Source organism: Moschus berezovskii, chromosome 9 (genome assembly GCF_049115385.1).
Source record: "Moschus berezovskii isolate FMDL1 chromosome 9, NW_MosBer_1.0, whole genome shotgun sequence".
Classification (NCBI taxonomy): Eukaryota; Metazoa; Chordata; class Mammalia; order Artiodactyla; family Moschidae; genus Moschus; species Moschus berezovskii.
In genome coordinates, this window is record NC_142468.1 from 19,660,318 (window position 1) to 19,679,986 (window position 19,669).

Consider the following 19,669-nt stretch of genomic DNA (forward strand, 5'->3'; position numbering starts at 1 on the left):
CTATTGCTAAGATCTCTATTAGTCAGATGTGTATCTTTTATACTCAATAAATATTAGCCAGTTACCTATAGCCCAGATTTTTTTTTTGCTGGGTTCTGTTACAGAATCAATCTTTTTTTTTTTTTCCTTTTCAAACTCACTCTACATCTCTGTGATTTCTTTAAACCTGGTTACATCTTCCAAGAACTCTTAAGCTGAATTGCAGCTGATCAAAGTGATTCCGTTTTACAGTGGTGAAGATTCTGGACTCATTCTGACTCTATGAAGACAGAAATTGATCTGTCCCACCCTGAATTATATATTGGGTTCTCCTGGAGACAGAGCAAATGTTACTGCTGAAATCTTTCATAAAGGAAAAATGGAATACACATGGTACTCATGCCAGTTTTAAGGGTTCAAGAAGAGGCCAAGGAGTATAGCAGAGGGAGGTCTCCAGGAGGCAAGTGAGCTGGATGCCCAGATGGCTCAGAACATGCCATTTAACTGGAGAATTCCCTGGTCTAGGATCTGGCCCTACCTCCTAGATTCAAGACCTAGTTTATTACAGGTAGACTAGATCCATACCTTAGAGGTTGGCATGGAGGGCTCACTTTAACTAAGCTCTGAGATGCTGATTGATGAAATCTTGTATTTGAATGTATTAACCCAGTCAGACCACATGGCTAAGATCAGCAGCACCAATCACTCTGTTATACATTACACAGGAGCCAAATCTAACCAGCAGATCAGTAGATTAAGAATAATTGCTAATAAATTTTAAAGGCTTATCTACAATAGAGATGGAGTAGACATGCTCCCTGCCTACTTCACACCCAAACCTCCCTTTCTTTCTCCTGTACTTACTCCATGGAGCTGCAAACAAGTAGGTTTAAAAGGATTGACCCCACCTCCAAAGGTGAGTCCTTACTGAACTAAACCAATTAGCACACAGCATTTCTCTTGCCAAAGTAATTGGATATAGGGTTGATATGCAACTGAAGTTGACTAAATCAGTGAAGCTAAGGGGTTTTTACCTTTTTAAGGGGGAAATAGATGCTTTCTATCTGGTGCACTAGCTATTCATGATTGTGTTTGGCTAGATGTAAAAGTAAAGTCAACTAAATAATTTGAGCAAATTAGGTTTCTTTTTCCATTTTATTAAGTAATCAAGAAGAAAAGTTGAAAGTAACCACTGTGAGTTGTTCAGGGGCTTAAAAAGGTCACTTCTAAAGTCTTAGCCATTCTCCTGGCCTTTCCCTCATGAGGATAAGATGACTTCTATAGTTTCAGACATTATGACCATCTCCAGAGAATAAAGAGAAAGGTACAAGAAGAAAGGGCAGCACTTTGGGAAGCAAAACTTTTAAAGAAATAATCAGCAGACTCACATTTGTGTCTCTTTCGCTATGTCACCTAATCATCTCTAGATGCTAAGAAGTTTGGGGAACGTAGTATTTCAGCTGAGCTGTTTAAAAAAAAACAACAAAAACAGGTGTTCCAGTTAATTACAAAGGAAATTAAAGTGTGTGATGGATAACACTATAAAGAGTTTTGCAGATATGAAATGAAAAATCTTGTAATTTTTGGCATGTAAAAATTATAAGAGTAGCAATGATAGAAGAAATGTTTTTCTTCCAAGTTACGAGTTTACAATTAACTCTCCATGACACTTTTATGTCGGATTTCAGTTAGACAAATCGAAGCAAATGAAGGGGATCGTAGGAGTGGGTAATGAGGAATCAATATTCTCTTATAGGAAATTCCTTCATGGTCTAGTGGTTAAGTCTTGTTGCTTTCACTGCTATGGGTCTGAATTTGATTCGTGCTTGGGGAACTAAGATCCCACAAGCTGTGTGGCATAGCCAAAAAAAAAAAGAAAAGAAAAGAAAATCTTACAGGGTCTTCAGGTGTGGGTGAGCTATGAGTTATCTGAATCCTTCCAAAAGTCTCCATTTCACTTTACAAGGTCTCATTCTCTTCATCCCAATGCTTTAACTTTCACTTGAGGAACCAGCAAGTCTGTGAATTCAGCCCATGTTGTAATACAACAAACCACAAGAGGAATCAAAGAGCCTCTTAATGAGGATGAAAGAGGAGAGTGAAAACACTGGATTAAAACTCAACATTCAAAAAACAAGGTCATGGCATCCAGTCCCATCACTTCATGGCAAATAGAAGTGGAAAAAGTGAAAGCAGAGACAGATTTTCTTTCGTTGGGCTTCAAAATCATTGCGGATGGTGACTGCAGCCATGAAATTCAAAGGTGCTTGCTCCTTGGAAGGAAAGCTATGACAACCTAGACAGCATATTAAAAAGCAGAGACTTTGCCAACAAAGATCCATATGGTTAAAGCTATGCTTTTTCCAGTAGTCATTCCTTGGTGGCTTAGATGCTAAAGAATATGCCTACAATGCAGGAGATCCAGGTTTGATCCCTGGGTCAGGAAGATCCACTGGAGAAGGGAATGGTTACCCACTCCAGCATTCTTGCCTCGAGAATTCCATGGAAAGAGGAAAGTGGCAGGCTACAGGGGTCACAAAGAGTCAGACTTGACTGAGTGACTAACACTTTCACATTTTCACAGGTATGGATATCAGAGTTAGACGTTAAAGAAGGCTGAGTGCCAAAGAATTGATGTTTTTGAATTGTGGTGGTGCTGGAGAAGACTCTTAAGAGTCCCTTGGACTGCAAGGAGATCAAACCAGTCAATCCTAAAGGAAATCAACCCTGAATATTCATTGGAAGGACTGATGCTGAAGCTCTAATACTTTGGTCACCTGATGTGAAGAGCTGACCCATTGGAAAAGACCCTGATGCTGGGCAAGATTGAGGGCAGGGGAAGGGAGTAGCAGAGGATGAGACAGTTGGATGGCATCACCAACTCAATGGACACCAGTTTGAGTAAACTCTGGGAGATAGTGAAGGACAGGGAGCCTGGTGTGCTGCCATCCAAGGGGTCGCAAAGAGTCAGACATGACTTAGCAACTGAACAATAGGATCACAGCATATGTTTGATACTCAGCTTTCTCAATTCAGTGGCTATAAGAGATGATATTCTTTTAAGTCAGACCTAGAAACTGCCTCGTTTTCTGAGCCGACAATGAGGAAAAAATTGAAAATCTGTTTTCTTTTTCTAAGCTCTCTAGCCCAATTATATGTAACTAGTACAACCAGATTTCTTTAGAATAGTATATGAAAGCAGCCACTTGAGCCCACAGAAGCCTATCTTTCGAGGGCACTCCACTCCAATTAACCACAGCCAATGTTTAATAAAATACTTCACTCCACATGCCTTTAAACCAAACTAGATAAAATAACTAATCTCAGATTCCCATTTCCTTAATAATATGTTATGTGAAAACATTTTCAGCACCACTTACTATTCTTCACTCAAAATTTAGTTGCAAAAACAAGAATCAACTTTAACCAGGCTAAGTAGAAAGAGATGAATAAAAGTAGCACACAGGATCTCTGGGAGGGCCTGGGAACCAGACTTGGATGCTGCAGATACAACTCAGATAGGAAAAAACACTCCACCACATCATACACTGACATTGATCCTCCCTGTAAGACATCAGCGCTACTTGATTTTAGATCCTAGGAACCTTGTAACAACCACCCCAGAAGAACCATGTCAACCACAGCCACTCTTCCTGAACAAGAAAGAATGTCACCCTCATTCTTGCTGTTGATGAACATCTTGTGAACACAACGAAAGCCAATCCTAGGTTAAAGCTGACCTTAGGGAAGTGGAAGTGACCTTAGCACAAGTGGAAAAAATTTGCTTCTCTGAAATATCATTGAGCCACTAGATGAAAGTTTCATCTAATCAAAGCAATGGTTTTTCCAATAGTCATGTATGGATGTGAGAGTTGGACTATAACAAAAGCTGAGCACTGAAGAATTGATGCTTTTGAACTCTGGTGTTGGAGACGACTCTTGAGAGTCCCTTGGACTGCAAGAGATCAAGTAAGTCCATCCTAAAGGAAATCAGTCCTGAATATTCATTGGAAGGACTGATGCTGAAGCTGAAGCTCTAGTACTTTGGCCACCTGATGACACACTGGAATTGACTCACAGGGAAAGATGCTGGTGCTGGGAAATATTGAAGGCAGGAGGAGAAGGGGATGACAGAGGATGAGATGGTTAGATGGCATCACCGACTCAATGGACATGAGTTTGAGCAAGCTCCGGGAGTTGGTGATGGACAAGGAAGCCTGGCATGCCGTAGTCCATGCGGTTGAAAAGAGTCAGACATGACTGAGTGACTGAACTGAGCTGAACTAGATGAAAGCAACTGAAAAACCCATTCTACCTTGAATTATCCAGTGAGGTGAGTGATTGAATATGTTATTAGTTACGCCATGACTATTTGGCTATTTAATGTTTGCAACATGGAGTCCTAGTTGACTTAAGAGACATACCTAGCAGGGAGACATTCAGATCATGTCTTTGAGTTAGGGTGTTCTTTTTTCTACACAGTGCTTGAATCAGACCTTCCAACTTATGACTTGTCAGGTTTCTATTTCCCGTTCCATGGGCTGGTTGATCTTAATTATGTAATTCAAAATTTAAATATAAATTATACCATAAAAATATTAGAAGAATAATTTGAAGACTAGGTAATCTTAGAGATATAAAAAGATAGACCTTAAATCACAAAAGGAAAACAGACATACTTGATTATTAAATGTGGCAAAGATACTCAAGCCAAAATAAGAAAACCAATAGAGTAGAAAAATATCTGCATAACATATAAAAAAGGGTTGACATCTCTAATAGCGTAAGTTTCCATAAGTTGATGAGAAAAATAAGCCACTTAATAGGAAAAGGGGTAAAGGATATAAACAGGTACGTGGTCACAGACTGCATGAAAATGTATAAGAAATGCAAGAAAATATAGTCAATCTCACTAGTAACAAAGAAATATTTTTCACAAAAACTTCACAAATATTTTAAAAACAATAACATTCAGTAAAGATGAAGGACAGTGAGCATGGAAAACACATTGCTGGTGAGAATATAGCCAATCCTTATCATTTTGTGGATTCCATAGTTACAAATTCACCTATTTGCTAAAATATATCTGTAACTCCAAAAATCAATACTTGAGTTGCTTTTGCAGTCACATGGAGTCACTCATGGACATGTGCAGAACACTAAAATTAGAGAGTCCTTCAGCAGGCGCATTTCTAACTGAGGTCAAACAAGGCCATCTTCTGTTTTCTTGTTTCAGCTCATATACAGTGAAGAAGAGTCCTTTTCAGCATCTATTCAGTTTGAATGTTTCCTGCATTTTATTTTTGCTTTTTAAATTTTTTGGAAACCAAGTTCATTTTATTGTATGTGCTGCTGTGCTGTGCTTAGCCATGTACAACTCTTTGCGACCTCACCGACTGCACCCTGCCAGGTCCCTCTGTCCATAGGGATTCTCCAGGCAAGAATACTGGAGTGGGTGGCCTATCCCTTCTCCAGGGGAACTTTCCAACCCAGAATTTATCGAACCAGGGTCTCCTGCATTGCAGGTGGATTCTTTACCAGCTGAGCTACCCAAGATTATATTTATTGTATAAAATATTCTTTTATAGAGTATCAAATTCTATGTAAGTTTTTTTAACTTGGAGGATAATTGCTTTACAGTGTTGTGTCGGTTTCTGCCATGCCACAAAACATGAATCAGCCATAAGTATATCCCCTTGCTCTTAGCCCTCCTTCCCACCCACCCCATCCCTCTAGGCAGGCTGAACTCCCTGTGTTACACAGCAGTTCCCCACGAGCTGTCTGTTTTACACATGGTAGCATATATACGTCAGTGCCATTCTCCCAATTTGTTCCACCCTCTCCTTCCCTAGCTGTGTCCACAAGTCCGTTCTCTACATCTGCATCTCTATTCCTGCCCTGCAAAAAGTGACTTTGCTGTATAACTGAACATTTCTAAACAAAAGAAAGCTGCAACGTGCTTTCAGAGAAAATATGCGTGTTAGATAAACTTGGGGCAGGCATGAGTTATCAGGCTGTTGGCTGCGACTTCAATGTTAATGAATCAATGATACATAATAAATAAGCCATATTTAAATGGAAACACATAAAACAAGGTTACAAACTGGTTGACAAAAATGTTGACCACAAGCTTGATTTAGTATTTACTACTTTAGGGTTCACAATGATTTTCATAGGGCATTAAGTGGAATGATAACTATGATCTGCCTCGATCTTTTAGGAAAGTTAATATTCCAGTACTAATCAAATTAAAATATAGCTTTTGACCACTTCTGCAAATCTACCCTCCCAAAATAGGAGAATTAGCTGTAATGGCAACAAAACAAACAACAACATTAGGAAATTACCTGAACATTCACTGATGGGCAAATCTTACTATATCTATACCATGAAAAATTACACACTGATTTTATATATACACTTCTCCAGAGGTTTTTTTTCAACTTTTTCTTATGGTAGTGGGTAACTATCATGCTATTATTTGGCTTTAGATGGAGTTGACCTACATTTCCAATCAAACTCTGTGTGTTGTATACGTATATACACATTTTTTTTTTCAACCTGGAGGGTTTCCTATTAAGATTTGAGAAATACAAATTTCAAAATAATATATATAATATGACCCAGTTTATAAAAATAAACTCAAAAGCAAAACAACAACCACCACCGCCACCACTTCTAAAATTGTATATATGTTTGAATGAGTATCGTGGAGAGAGGGTAGAATGGTGCTTACCACCAACTAATACTGTTACCTCCAGGTAGGAAAAAACAGAGGGGTCATGAAAGATATTTAAAAGCAGAGACATTACTTTACCAACAAAGGTCTGTGTAGTCAATGCTATGGATTTTCCAGTAGTCATGTATGGATGTGAGAGTTGGACTATAAAGAAAGCTGAGTGCCAAAGAATTGATGCTTTTGAAATGTGGTGTTGGAGAAGACTCTTGAGATTCCCCTGGACTGAAAGGAGATTCAACCAGTCCATCCTAAAGGAAATCAGTCCTGAATATTCATTGGAAGGACTGATGCTGAAGCTGAAACTCCAATACTTTGGCCACCTGATGCAAAGAACCGACTCATTGGAAAAGACCCTGCTGCTGGGAAAGATTGAAGGCAGAAGGAGAAGGAGACGACAGAGGATGAGATGACTGGATGGCATCACTAACTGAATGGACATGAGTTTGAGTAAGGTCTGGGAGTTGGTGATGGACAGGGAGGCCTGGCGTGCTGCAGTGCATGGGGTCTCAAAGAGTCAGACACAACTGAGCGACCGAACCGAATTGAACATGTAAGATTTCTTTTATCATAGTTTCAATCTTTGTTACAATAAACACATTTTTAAATTAAAGAGAAAATATCAAAAAGAAAATTCAACTGAATACAGATAAAGAAAACGCAGATTATTAGTCTCAATCAAATATTCAGTGTTTGTGCAATGAAGCTCCAGAATCTGCATTTTCACAGGTACCTCAAGAGATTCTTAGGCTGGTGGTCTTCCCACCACACTGTGAGAACTCAGCTCTGGGCTGACATCACCCTTTAATCCACACACTCTATGGGAATACAACCAATGAGGCTGTCAGAGTTAAATGCAACCACCATTCAATTCTACTTTGATGAGATGGTTCCTGTATCACCTTGACTGGAGTTCTGGGTATTTTTCCAACTCTTCAACCACACATTGATTGAGAAATCCATTACTTTCCCACCACAGATGGATAATGGCATCCACTGTGTGTGGGTTTACCTCATTTACTCTTGGGGGGCACCTTGATTTTCCTTCTCTTCAAGTTCTTGGGGGAGGTGACTGCTGCTGGCCCCATGAGACAACAGCTTTGTCATTTTCCTTTTGAGATGTGTATTAGGAGATGGTTTAATCGCTAAGTTGTGTCTGACTCTTGCGACTCTGTGGACTGTAGCCTGCCAGGATCCTCTGTCCATGGGATTCTCCAGGCAAGAATACTGGAGTGGGTTGCCATTTCCTTCTCCAGAGGATCTTCCCAACCCAGGAATCGAACCCGGGTGTCCTGCATTGCAGGCAGATTCTTTACCAATGGAACTACAAGGGAAGCCTGAAGCTTAAGAGAAACCTAAGAAGATTAGGAGAAGCCATCACTATAAAATGAGACACAACTCTCCTCGTTCCCTGTACAAGGTGCAGCCTTTTCCAATGCTGAAGAAAGGACTTAGCTATCTTTATCACAAAGTTTGAGTTCTTGCTTTCTTTTCTACATTTATAAAGCAAATGTTTCTTCCCTCCAAAAGCAAATATATTCTCAGTCTATGTAATTATTAAAGAGAATGGTAAACTTGTTCCCTAATGTAAAAACCACATGTCTCATGAAAGATACAGAAAACAGGGACGTGGAAAGTAAAAGTAAGAAATGAGCAACAGCCAGAGAGAAAGGGGGAGGTGGGGACGGGCATTAAACCTGATTAGCTCTTCCATGTTATTTCTACCCTTATTTCAATTGATCTGTTCCCAGTGAGCAAGTATCATTTTGAATGTACTTTAATTACTGTTTCCTTAGTACCAAAATTGTGAGCCCTGCAATTTAATGTGCACGTGTTTGTATTTTCCTTTACGTGTTAGTGAATTGATCTCTAAATATCTTATTACATTTCACGTTTAGAGAGCCCGGAAAGAGATTTACTCTATATGGAAGGATTCTGCTCTCCCCTCAGTAACAAGACTGATTAACTCCTTTTATCAGGACTGCATCCTGCTTTTATTTTGCTATCTCTGCAGTAACCATTAGGAGAAGTTTGGATAAATGGCAAAGCCTGCATGCTCTAAATCCATCTGTGGGTCCTTTCATAATATACATGACAACTTTGCCTTTGCAGAGAGCTTGATCTGACAGCTAAAATACTGGGCAGCATCCAGTGAGGCTGGCTAGACTAAACGTGGTACCTTGCTCTGGGTGAGACATTGCAGCTTAAAAGTGAGGTTTTGAGGATATCATTCAGTCTCTTTGAAATGAAAATGCTATTTCCATGGAACAAACTAGATTTGAAGGCCATGTAATTCTCAAAAGAGAATCTGGCTCCACTGCACAAGGTAGACTGTATGCTCGTGTGTACTGTTTGCCATGAGATCTTGTGATGATAGGATGGATATTGAGTGGCATACAGTACTATTTCTGTACCTAGGATACTTTCTGTCTTCTAGAACCTCAGGAAGATTTTCAGAAGATCTGGGAAGTTGAGAAAGGAACACAGAATTTCCTCTCTTATCTATTCCCACCTCTGTCAGTGAAGCGGCAGTCCCCCCAAGTACTCAGAAATAGACACAGCCCCAAAGAGATAAGGGACAGAATAGATCTCATGCCTCTGATTGGCTGGAAGGCAATAAGCTCCTATTTGCTTGAATAAGAACACTGACTGGAAAAGGAGTGGATAGCAGCCAGCCCCTCATGGCGGGCTGGTGAGAACCCTAAGCTAGAAAATAGGATAACTGAGTTCAATCCTGGCTCTGCCTCTTATAGGTCAGGTGATTTCATGCAAATCATAGTTTCTCAAGTCTCATCTTTCTCACGTGTAAAATGGAAATAATTTTGATATCACATTGCTCTTAAAGCCTCATGGCAAGATATTTTATTTCTACTTTTACCTGCTTCTTTCCTTACCCCCTTTCTGATAAAGGGCTGTACCTACATGTTCTACCAGATATTATAGGTATAATAAGCAATTATACTATCAGTTGCTACTTAATTTTTTTTTGCTAACATTTCATGTGTTGAGGGGTGAAAATAAGACGGCAGCCAGATGCCCATATTATATCTCAATAGCCTTTCAGAAAGTTAGCTCACATTATCTGATTATTATAGCTAACTTCTAGGCATAAGAGTCCATAATATATATAATATAGCTGATTATTATAGCTAACTTCTAAGCATAAGAGTTCATAATATATGAGTTCACCTATATGTACATACATAAAATACAAACTTAATTTAGAAATTAGCCACAAGAGTTCTATATATGTATGTGTGTGTATATGTATATACGTGTGTGTGTGTGTGTGTTAGTCACTCAGTCATGTCCGACTCTCTATGACCCCATGGACTGCAGCCCGCCAGGCTCCTCTGTCCATGGAATTCTCCACGCAAGAATACTGGAGTGGGTTGCCATTTCCTTCTCCAAGATATATATATATCGTCGTCGTCGTGAAGTCACTCAGTCGTGCCCGACCCTTTGCGACCCCATGAACTGTAGCCTACTAGGCTCCTCCCTCCATGGGATTCTCCAGGCAAGAGTACTGGAGTGGGTTGCCGTTTCCTTCTCCAGGGAGTCTTCCCAACCCAGGGATCGAACCCGGGTCTCCTGCATTCCAGGCAGACGCTTTAACCTCTGAGCCACCAGGGAAGCCCCATATATATATATATATATATGTATGTATGTATGTATGTATGTATATGAATATATATGTGTTTATGAATGTGCACATGTGAATGCTGAGTCTCTCGGTCGTGTCTCTTTGCGACCCTATGGACTGTAGCCTGCCAGGCTCCTCTGGCAATGGGATTCTCCAGGCAAGAATACTGAAGTGGGTTGCCATTTCCTCCTGATCTTCCTGATGCAGGGATCTTCCTGATGCAGGGATCGAACCCGTGTCTCTTATGTCTCCTGCATTTGCAGGCAGGTTCTTACCACCAGTGCTGCCTGGGAAGCCTGTTGCATATGCTTGTGTACATACACAGGGGTTATTGGAAAGTGTAAACTCTGAAGACAGTGTTTTAGGGTTGTTTTTTTTTTTTTCCTGACCAAGTAAAAGGTCCCCATGCTACTTGACCCAAATAAGCTCAGTGTAACTCAGAGATACATGACAGAAAAGTAGCTGCTCATCCCTTAAATACATCAGCTCCAGTGTTACTTCCAGATGAGCCAACATCTCAGCATCAGCTTTATCACCAAGAACTGCCTCTTGGGCACAATGCCATGACTCACAGTCTCAAGGAGGAAGTCAGGTCATTAAGAAAAAGTCTGTTCAAAAGACACAGTATTAAAAAATAAAACAGTGTCAAAGAAAAACCATTCAAGACTTAGACAAGAAAAGATTTTATTTAAAAAGACTGTTTCAAATGGGGAGGGGAACTAGTGTAGTGGGGACATGGCTCAGGACGTAAGGCCTAGAAGCCGCTGTCTGATCATAGTACAGGCAGAAAGGGCCTTTCTGCAACACAGAGGAATCAACAAGGCTGGGAGAAGCAGGCTGGGGGTGAGCAGGGGGCATGACCTGCAGCTGGCAGACGCTTAGGAAGCGCCCAACAAGGAGGGACTGCTTTGTGTTTCAAGGTCTATTCAACCTCTGGGCTAAACTAAAGTTTGGTCTCATGTTCAAAGAGCAGGCTTTTGTCCAGAGGTCAAAAGGGGGCAAGCACACAGGGGGCACGCACACACCTTAATCAGGTAGGAGGCCAAGAATCGGATTTTGGAGGGTCTGTGTCTGGCCTTGTCACAAGTAAACAAGGGGGTCATCCATGAGTCTTATGTGAGTCATGTGGGGGAGGTGACTGTGCAGGAAACTGTGTCCCAGAACACAAGAGGGTGGAAGAATGTTTCTTCGTTGCCACTGTTTTCCAGAATCACAGGTGAAGTTCAACACCATCGGTAGTTCAGACAAAATATGTTTTCATTTAAACCCCAAACCACTCTTGTTTGTGATTTTAATCATCACCTACCTGCAAGTGTGTGATATCTAGACTTTAGGGAACCGCAGCTACCAATATATTACAGTTTGGGCACTAATCTAAAGGTCCACCCTCACCCACTGTCTCTCGGTACGTTGTCCATAAGCATGTGGTGATGATGCAAAAGTTTTTGGGAAGAAGGGCCCAGTTTCCCACTAGGTGGTGCTGGTACCCCAGGGGCTTCACGGGACCCTCTGGCCAGCATGGGTGGACAGCACAGCAGAGTGCAACCTGAGACACATAGGAACAGGTGACTCTCCCTCCTGTCCAATCTGACTTTAGGGCCTCTCTCTTGACCCATTGCAGGACATTAAAGAGGCCCTCACAGAGAGCCTGGAGCAGTCCTCCTGTCCATTTCATAGCTTCTGAAGGGTAATATACAGGAGTAGTGATAACAATTGGGAAAGCAGCCCGAAAACGCTGGTAAGACTATTTTCCCCCAAGAAGAAACTACATAACCACAGGCCTAACTCCCAAGGGTTATGCTCCCTGGGTTAGCATGAGCAACTATAAAATAGCCCAGGGGAACCCTGGTCTTACCAGCTTTGGTTCCTTTCCACGCCTTCCCTCTATACTCCTTTACCCAGGCAATGGAATCCAATCAGTTTACAGACCCGAGAGGAGGGGCTTCAAAAGGGATAAATAGTCAAAGATCTGAGTATGGTCCTGCCTTTGGATGTTCTCTCTCTGTTCAGAAAATTATGTAAATGGGCAGGGAAGATGCTCCTGTCTCTCTCCTGATCTACAGGGTACCAACAGACATCCACTGGAATTTAACCTGAATTCTTTTACTCTTGTATTAGTCTACAAAAGGGATTATTTTGTGGGTTTGTGTCCAACAGAAAAAATAAAAAACACCTAGAGAATCACTTCTGGATGGCATGTATTAATTTGGAATTTTTCTTTCACCTTCCCAAACTCAGAACAGTGACAAACACACACTGGGAAACAAACATGGATTAAGCATAAAGGAAAGAGATGTTACAGAAAGCAAGCTGTAAAAAAAAGAAATAAAAAAAAACTATTAAATCTCTGTTTCATGGAAAATTTCCAAAAGTAACATGCCTGCCAATTTTTGAAAAATCTTTGCCATGTCCAGCTACCCACAGCATCTCTTCACAGCTCCTGCTGACACAAACACTACCCTCATGGCCCCACATAAATCATAATACAATCTTCCTCCAGTTTCCCTATTACCCTCCTCTCTGATGAAATTGTTGGCGGCCAACACAGGCAATCAGCAAGGTCAGCTTGGCTGAAGTGAGTCTTTGATTAGGTTAAGCTATCACTATAACTATAAGATTAGACAGCTAATCATGTGTATTTAGCATAATTAGCATTGCCACATCCCTGAAGCACTGCCCGGTGATTCAGGCTTAAAACTCTGGATGGTGAGCCGTCAGGATGGACAGCAAAGGAGTGATGTACAATGCAGGTGTCAGGGGAACATTGCTCTTTGGTCACAGCTCCTTTAATGATTTTATTTCTGGCCTTTCCCAGGCTTCCCTTGTGGCTCAGCTGGTAAAGAATCTGCCTGCAATATGGGAAACCTGGGTTTGATCCCTGGGTTGGGAAGATCCCCTGGAGGAGGGAAAGGCTACCCACTCTAGTATTCTGGCCTGGAGAATTCCATGGACTATATAGTCCATGGGATCGCAGAAAGTCAGATATGACTGAACTACTTTCACTTTCCCAGGCAATAGAGCTATGGCTCTAGGCATTCTTCCCCAGCTAATGTGTTGATTCCACACTGGCTTCTTCAGGGACAGTTTTCAATATTCCCAAGTCCAAAGCGAGATAAAAACGAGCTGCTTAACCAAGCTTTCTCAGGTTATAGCAAAGCTGGACTGACCTGTGATGAATTTATTGGCCATGTCTAGTTTTTTTATTTCAATCTTTATGAATCCTCACTACCCATTCCATTCCTTAGTTTCCAAAACTTGATGTAATATTGACCACGAACTGCGTTCCTTAGAGTAAGAGGAGAAGCCAATGGTAACGTGGCTCTCTCTCTTCTTCCTTCCACACTTCAGGACAGGCTGGTGAACCTCAGTCCTAAATTCAGAGGCCATCTGAAAGTAGACTCTTTCCCAGGTGAACCTTGAACCTCAGGTCTATTCTAAGATGATTCTTGGGTTTGGGGTCATTGTAGATCTCAGGAACTTAACATCGTCTATTATATCGTCTCTTTAGGCCTTTCAGTTCAACCTCTGCCTTCTGACTGAATCCTTCCCATCAGCTTTTAAACCTGTTCAAGTATCTCCCAGATAAAATAACGCATTTTCTGGTCCTCAAGTCCCTACATTCCTCCAGCTACCATCTTATTACCCTCTTTACAATTAATTTGAAGGAAGCACCCATATCTATACATCAGTTTCCTTATCTTCCACTCACTCCTTGGGCTACCAGTTTGACTTCAAGAGTCACAACTTCCCAAAAACAATTCTGTAGAGGTCACCAATAGCTCCAAGTCTCTAAATCCAAACTGTACTTTTCAGTTCTCTATACACTTGGTATTTTAGTAACCTTTTGACACTTTGACCTCTTCCTGCTCCTTGAAACACTATCCTTGGCGTCTGTGACACCTTAATACCCTGGTTTTTCTTTCTGGACTTTGGAAATCCCCAAGGTTTGTTTCCTGATATACTTTCAAGTAACTCCAGCCTGCAGCCAAGATTAGTGTCAGTGTCCTTCTCTGTTCACATATATTTGTCTCCATTTCTTTGATATGTTTAGCATTTTCTTAGGAATTCAGGCTCTCCCATATTTGGAAGCAAAGGGTAAAAGAGAGGGTTTGGATTTTCAACAAAATCTGACACTGTTCATTTTCTATTGATACTTTGTTATTAAGTATGTTGATTGAAAACATCGGTGCATACAAATAAAGGTTTATTATCCTTTATTGCTTACTTAACAAGTGTTTGGGAGCTATCACTTTGTAAGATAGGGAAAAATGAAAAGATAAGCTAGGAATGGACAGAAGAGAAGGACAGTCAGTAGAGTTAGAAGAGTTCTGAGATGGAGCTCCTGGGAATTTATGATGAAAAGGATGGAGAAAAGAAAAAGCAGATCAAGTAGATCAGTCCTAAAAAGGCGTTCTAGTCTACAGCCATACCACCCTGAACGCGCCCGATCTCATCTAAAAAGGTGTTCTACCACGAACGTGCATCTCATTTTCCAGATTATAGGATGCAATGATGCAAGAGTGCTTCCCACCCCACCCAGGAATATTCTCACTGACAGAGTTTAAATAAGATTGAATCTGTTATCATGACAAAGACCAGAAATGACAAAATCACTTCAGTTTATAAGAACTGAAGTAACTCAAAATGAAAACTCTTCTGTCTTTCAAATGATGTAAAAATTATTTCCCTTGAAGACTCTCCACCTACAAGTACCCATAATATGCTATCAAGTCCTTGCCTGTCGCTGTTCAGTTGCCCAGACGTGTCTGACTCTTTGCAACCCCATGGACTATAGCCTGCCTGGCTCCTCAGTCCATGGGATTTCCCAGGCAAGAATACTGGAGTGGGTTGCCATTTCCTTCTCCAAGGAATCTTCCCAGCCCAGCAACTGAACTCCAGTCTCCTGCTTGGTAGGTGGATTCTTTACCACTGAACCACCTGGGAAGCCCTCAGGCTGCCTATGGATCTCACTAAATATTAATCCTTAATCCACTGATATGTGCAGAGGAACTACTTCAACATTCTTTTTGGATGAATTGGTCCATCCATCAAAATTCCCACTATAAAGGAAAAAGGCAATTCAAGAACAACTCAACTCGATTATCACTCCTTGCAGGCAAGCAGTCTACCATATCCAGGTATCTTTGAATTCAACAAAGTTTGGTCCATAGAGGGATGCTCTTTAAATATTTACTGAATAAGCATATCAATAATTGATTTCAATAATTCTTAAGTACCATTATGCAGATAACTCAATGATTTATAACTGTTTTTACTCAGTCAATATATTTCTATATATTGCTTTATAAAGAGTAATTATACATGAGAGAGATGGGCTGTACTGAAATCTTCATTCTTATTCTCTGAAAAGCTAACCTGAAAAAATATAAACTGCACACAGGTAGAGGACAAGCATTACAATTCTTACTGTAATGCTCTCTGAGCAAGTGAAATCAGGGACAAAATCAGCACAGAAAACCTTCTGGACTGAAGGCTCTTCAGTGTTTCTGTCCTGGTCAACAGTCCCCAAATTTAATGTCACCAATTAAGGGACAATAAACTGGCAACATGGAGAGGTCAGAGGGTTCCTATGACCTTCTAATTGGTCTAAACATAGACAACCACATCACTTCCCTTAATTAATTAAGTACTTCACTTTCTGTTTCTTGGGAGATTTTGAAATAAATGCTTTGCAATTAAAATGGCATATGTTAATGAAATCATTCCTTTCAAAAACAATAGTAATAGTTTATAAAATCCAACATCTTGAACTCCAAAAACTCAAATGATTGCTTCCTTTTAAATAATATAATTTGTGTGCTTTTAATTTGCTTTTCATTTTTATTAGATGCCTGAAGATAGCTCATATTTTGTTATTTCATTAACAGATAAAATCACTGATTTGCAAATGATTAGTTCATTATTTCACTGATAGACAAAATCACTCCCCTATCATGGGAGAGCAGATAAGGAGAAAGAGAAATTAGTCTTCTTGATTAAATGACACAGTGGGATGTATTATATATGTTGTGTGTGTGTGTGTATGTGTACCTTGTTAGTTAAGTCCGACTCCTTGCAACCCCATGTACTGAAACCCGCCAGGCTTCTATGTCCCAGGGATTTCCCAAGCAAGAATACTGGAGTGAGTTGCCATTTTCTATCCCAGGGTAATCTTCCCGACCCAGGGACTGAACCCACAGCTCTTGCATGCCAGGGACTGAATCCCCATCTTTTGCAGGAGGGCAGATGGATTCTTTACCACTGTGCCACCTGGGAAGCCCATTGTATGTGTTACCCGGCTCCTAATTAGGCATTCAATAGTGTTAATTCTCTCCTCCCATCCTATTATGTCAATCAGCAGAATTTGAAGCCTGGATAAGCCAGCAGCACTGAAAAGTTTCTGTTGAAACACTCAAGGTAGACTCTGGGGTATTTTATTCACTTAACAAATGCTTAACCTCTAACATTCTCAAGCACTGCACTTGGGGCTGGAGATGCAAAGTTGAATATGACTCAGGCCCTTTCCTCACAGAGCTTAAAATCTAGCAAGAAGGAAAGACCAGTAGACACAGCATTATACTGTGATATAACATTGGTTAAACATGGGATACATGTCCTGGAACGCTGGGTCACAAGGGACAGAAAACCCAGCCCTAAGTGGTTTAAGCAAACAAGGAATGTTTTGGCTCAGATGACTGGAGAGTCGAGGGAAGAGCTGGTCAGCGATGATTTCAGGAAAGGGCCCCACGCTGTGCACTAGTGCTTTCTCTAACTCTGCTCTGCTTACTTCTATGCTGGTTCCATGCAGTAGCAATCAGCCTGGCATGCAGTATGTACAAGGGCTTCCTGTGTGGCTCAGCTGGTAAAGAATTCGCCTGCAGTGCGGGAGACCTGGGTTCGATCCCTGGGTTGGGAAGATCCCCTGGAGAAGGAAAAGGCTACCCACTCCAGTATTCTGGCCTGGAGAATTCCATGGACTGTATAGTCTGTGGGGTCACAAAGAGTCAGACACGACTAAGCGACTTTCGCTTTCATTACAATATGCTCAAGCCTAGAGAGAGAGAAAAAAGAGGTTCTCTCCTTCAAAATTTAAAAGTTTTCATAATGACTCCTAATGGCTCAACTTGGGTTTTGTGTCCTCTTCTGTAACAATTACACAACCTAGGAGGAAGAGATTAATTGATCTCTTTAGCTAATCAGGAATCTAACTCGAGGGCAGAAGGTGGAACCAATGCCAACCAAACCAGACTGACTGAGTACAAGAGGGGTGATTCCAATACCAGCACCTGCAACCACACACAGCGAGACTTTACCATGTGTCTGGCACATCCAAGCTGCTGAGAGGGGTTCATCAGCTTCCTCTAATTAATGACCTGAGGAGGTTGAGACTGTTTTTATCCCATCAACAGATAATGAGCTTGAAGCACAGATTGGTTAATAACCTTAATAACTCCAGGTCTCCACACATGATGAACTGTTTCGTCAGGAAAAGGGAGAGGAAGTGTTGGGCAGCAAAAGCAAGAGATGTCCAGGACCAAGGGAAAGTCCAGGATGCTGGGGGAATCAGGGAAGTGACTGAGTCCTCAATGGAGGCATGAGAGTTAGGTCAGGGTGAGGCAGGAGGCTGACAGATCTTGGAGGTAAAGGTATGGACCAAAGATGGACTGGAAGATAAACATGAGCCTGAAAATGAGAGACCCTGTAGGGTCTATGTATGTAGTCCATACACTGCATCTTGAGGGCAATGGGTGGCCATGGAAGATTTTATTCAAGACACTGACAGAGCTTAGGTATAGACCATGGGCAGTACGGACATAGCGACAGACAAGCCTGAATGCAAGGGACCAGGTAAGAGGCCTTGCATTAAAAGTTTATCTTGCCCCATTTTGAACTCCTAGTTGCCAACAATCTCATGTACCTAAAAATCACAATATTAGAACCATTAGACATATTATAGTTTAATATCTACTGACACATAAATATGTTGATTATATAATATTTTAGGGAACAGTCATGTTTATTGCATATTTTAAATTCAAATAAGTAGATTACAAAACAGTCTATGTAAAATAATTAGATTTTTAAAAAACAGTAAGTACATGTGTAGAAAAAGACATGGAATATTAATGGTAACTATAATTCTTCTTTGCTTAAAAATAAATGTGTTACTTCTGTAATAAGTTTGAAAAGTAATTTTAAAATTGCTTTATGAAAGAAAAGACCCTGATGTTGGGAAAGATTGAGGGAGGAGGAAAAGGGGGCAACAGAGGAGGAGATGGTTGGATGGCATCATTGATTCAGTGGATATGAGTTTGAGAAAACTCCGGGAGATAGTGAAGGAGAGGGAAGTCTGGCATGCTGCAGTCCATGGGGGTCACAAAAAGTCAGACACAACTGAGCGACTAACAATAAAATGAACATTATAAAAGCAATTTATGCTAACTGGAAAAAATTTAAACTATATGCAAGTATATACAGTAGAGTGGGAAGCAACCTTCCCATCCTCCAGAAAATTCTATTCCTTTCCCAAGAGAAGAATAATTACTATTAACATTTTGCTGTGTATCCTTTCACACAAATCTAGGTGGGTATTTGTGTGTGTGTGTGTATACATATATATACATATCATGTGTGATTTCATATATCACATTCAAATATACAAAAAATTTTCTACAGAAGGGAGCATACTGACATACTTCTCTATGACTTACTTCATCTAGGTAACAGACTATTATCTGTATGTTTCATAGTGCAGGCACATAAATCTGCTTCATTATTTTGACTGCTCCATGGTACTCCAAAATAGAGGCATACTGTAATGGATTTACCTGGTCTATTATTGATGAGCATTTGAGTTGTTTCTGATTTTTTACTACTGCAAACAATAGAGCGGTGAAACTCCTTGACTGTGTGCCCTTTTGTATATATGCAAGGATGATTTAAGGGCTTCCCTCATAGCTCAGCTGATAAAGAATCTGCAATGCAGGAGACCCTGGTTTGGAGACCTATGGGCTTTCCTGGTGGCTCAGATGGTAAAGAATCCGCCTGCAATGTGGGAGACCTGGGTCGATCCCTTGGTTGGGAAGATCCCAGGAGGAGGGCATGGCAACCCACTCCAGTATTCTTGCCTGGAGTATCCCATGGACAGAGAAGCCTGGTGGGCTACAGTCCATGGGGTTGCAAAGAATCAGTCATGACTGAGTGACTAAGCCAAGGATGATTTAAGATTAATTTCCAAAAGTCGAATTTCTGGGTCAAAGGACACACACATTTTCAATTCCGATAGAAGCTGCCAACTTGTCTCCCTATGG

At 40.9% G+C, this 19,669-nt stretch overlaps 1 protein-coding gene and 1 non-coding gene across 20 annotated transcripts in view; both read right to left on the reverse strand.

The window, feature by feature from the left end:
• RGS6 (regulator of G protein signaling 6) overlaps window positions 1-19,669 on the reverse strand; it is a 615,519-nt gene that overhangs the window by 310,520 nt on the left and 285,330 nt on the right. Inside the window, exon 3 of one of the 19 annotated variants that reach the window (XM_088839480.1) lies at window positions 1,368-1,444. The exons of the other annotated variants lie outside the window; for them this stretch is intronic. The gene's annotated coding sequence lies outside the window, so the exon portion shown is untranslated. The remainder of the gene's footprint in view (window positions 1-1,367; window positions 1,445-19,669) is intronic. 19 annotated transcript variants of the gene reach the window in all.
• Window positions 10,277-10,348, reverse strand: TRNAS-GGA (transfer RNA serine (anticodon GGA)). Its single transcript has one exon. It is a non-coding gene; the product is annotated as a tRNA-Ser (tRNA).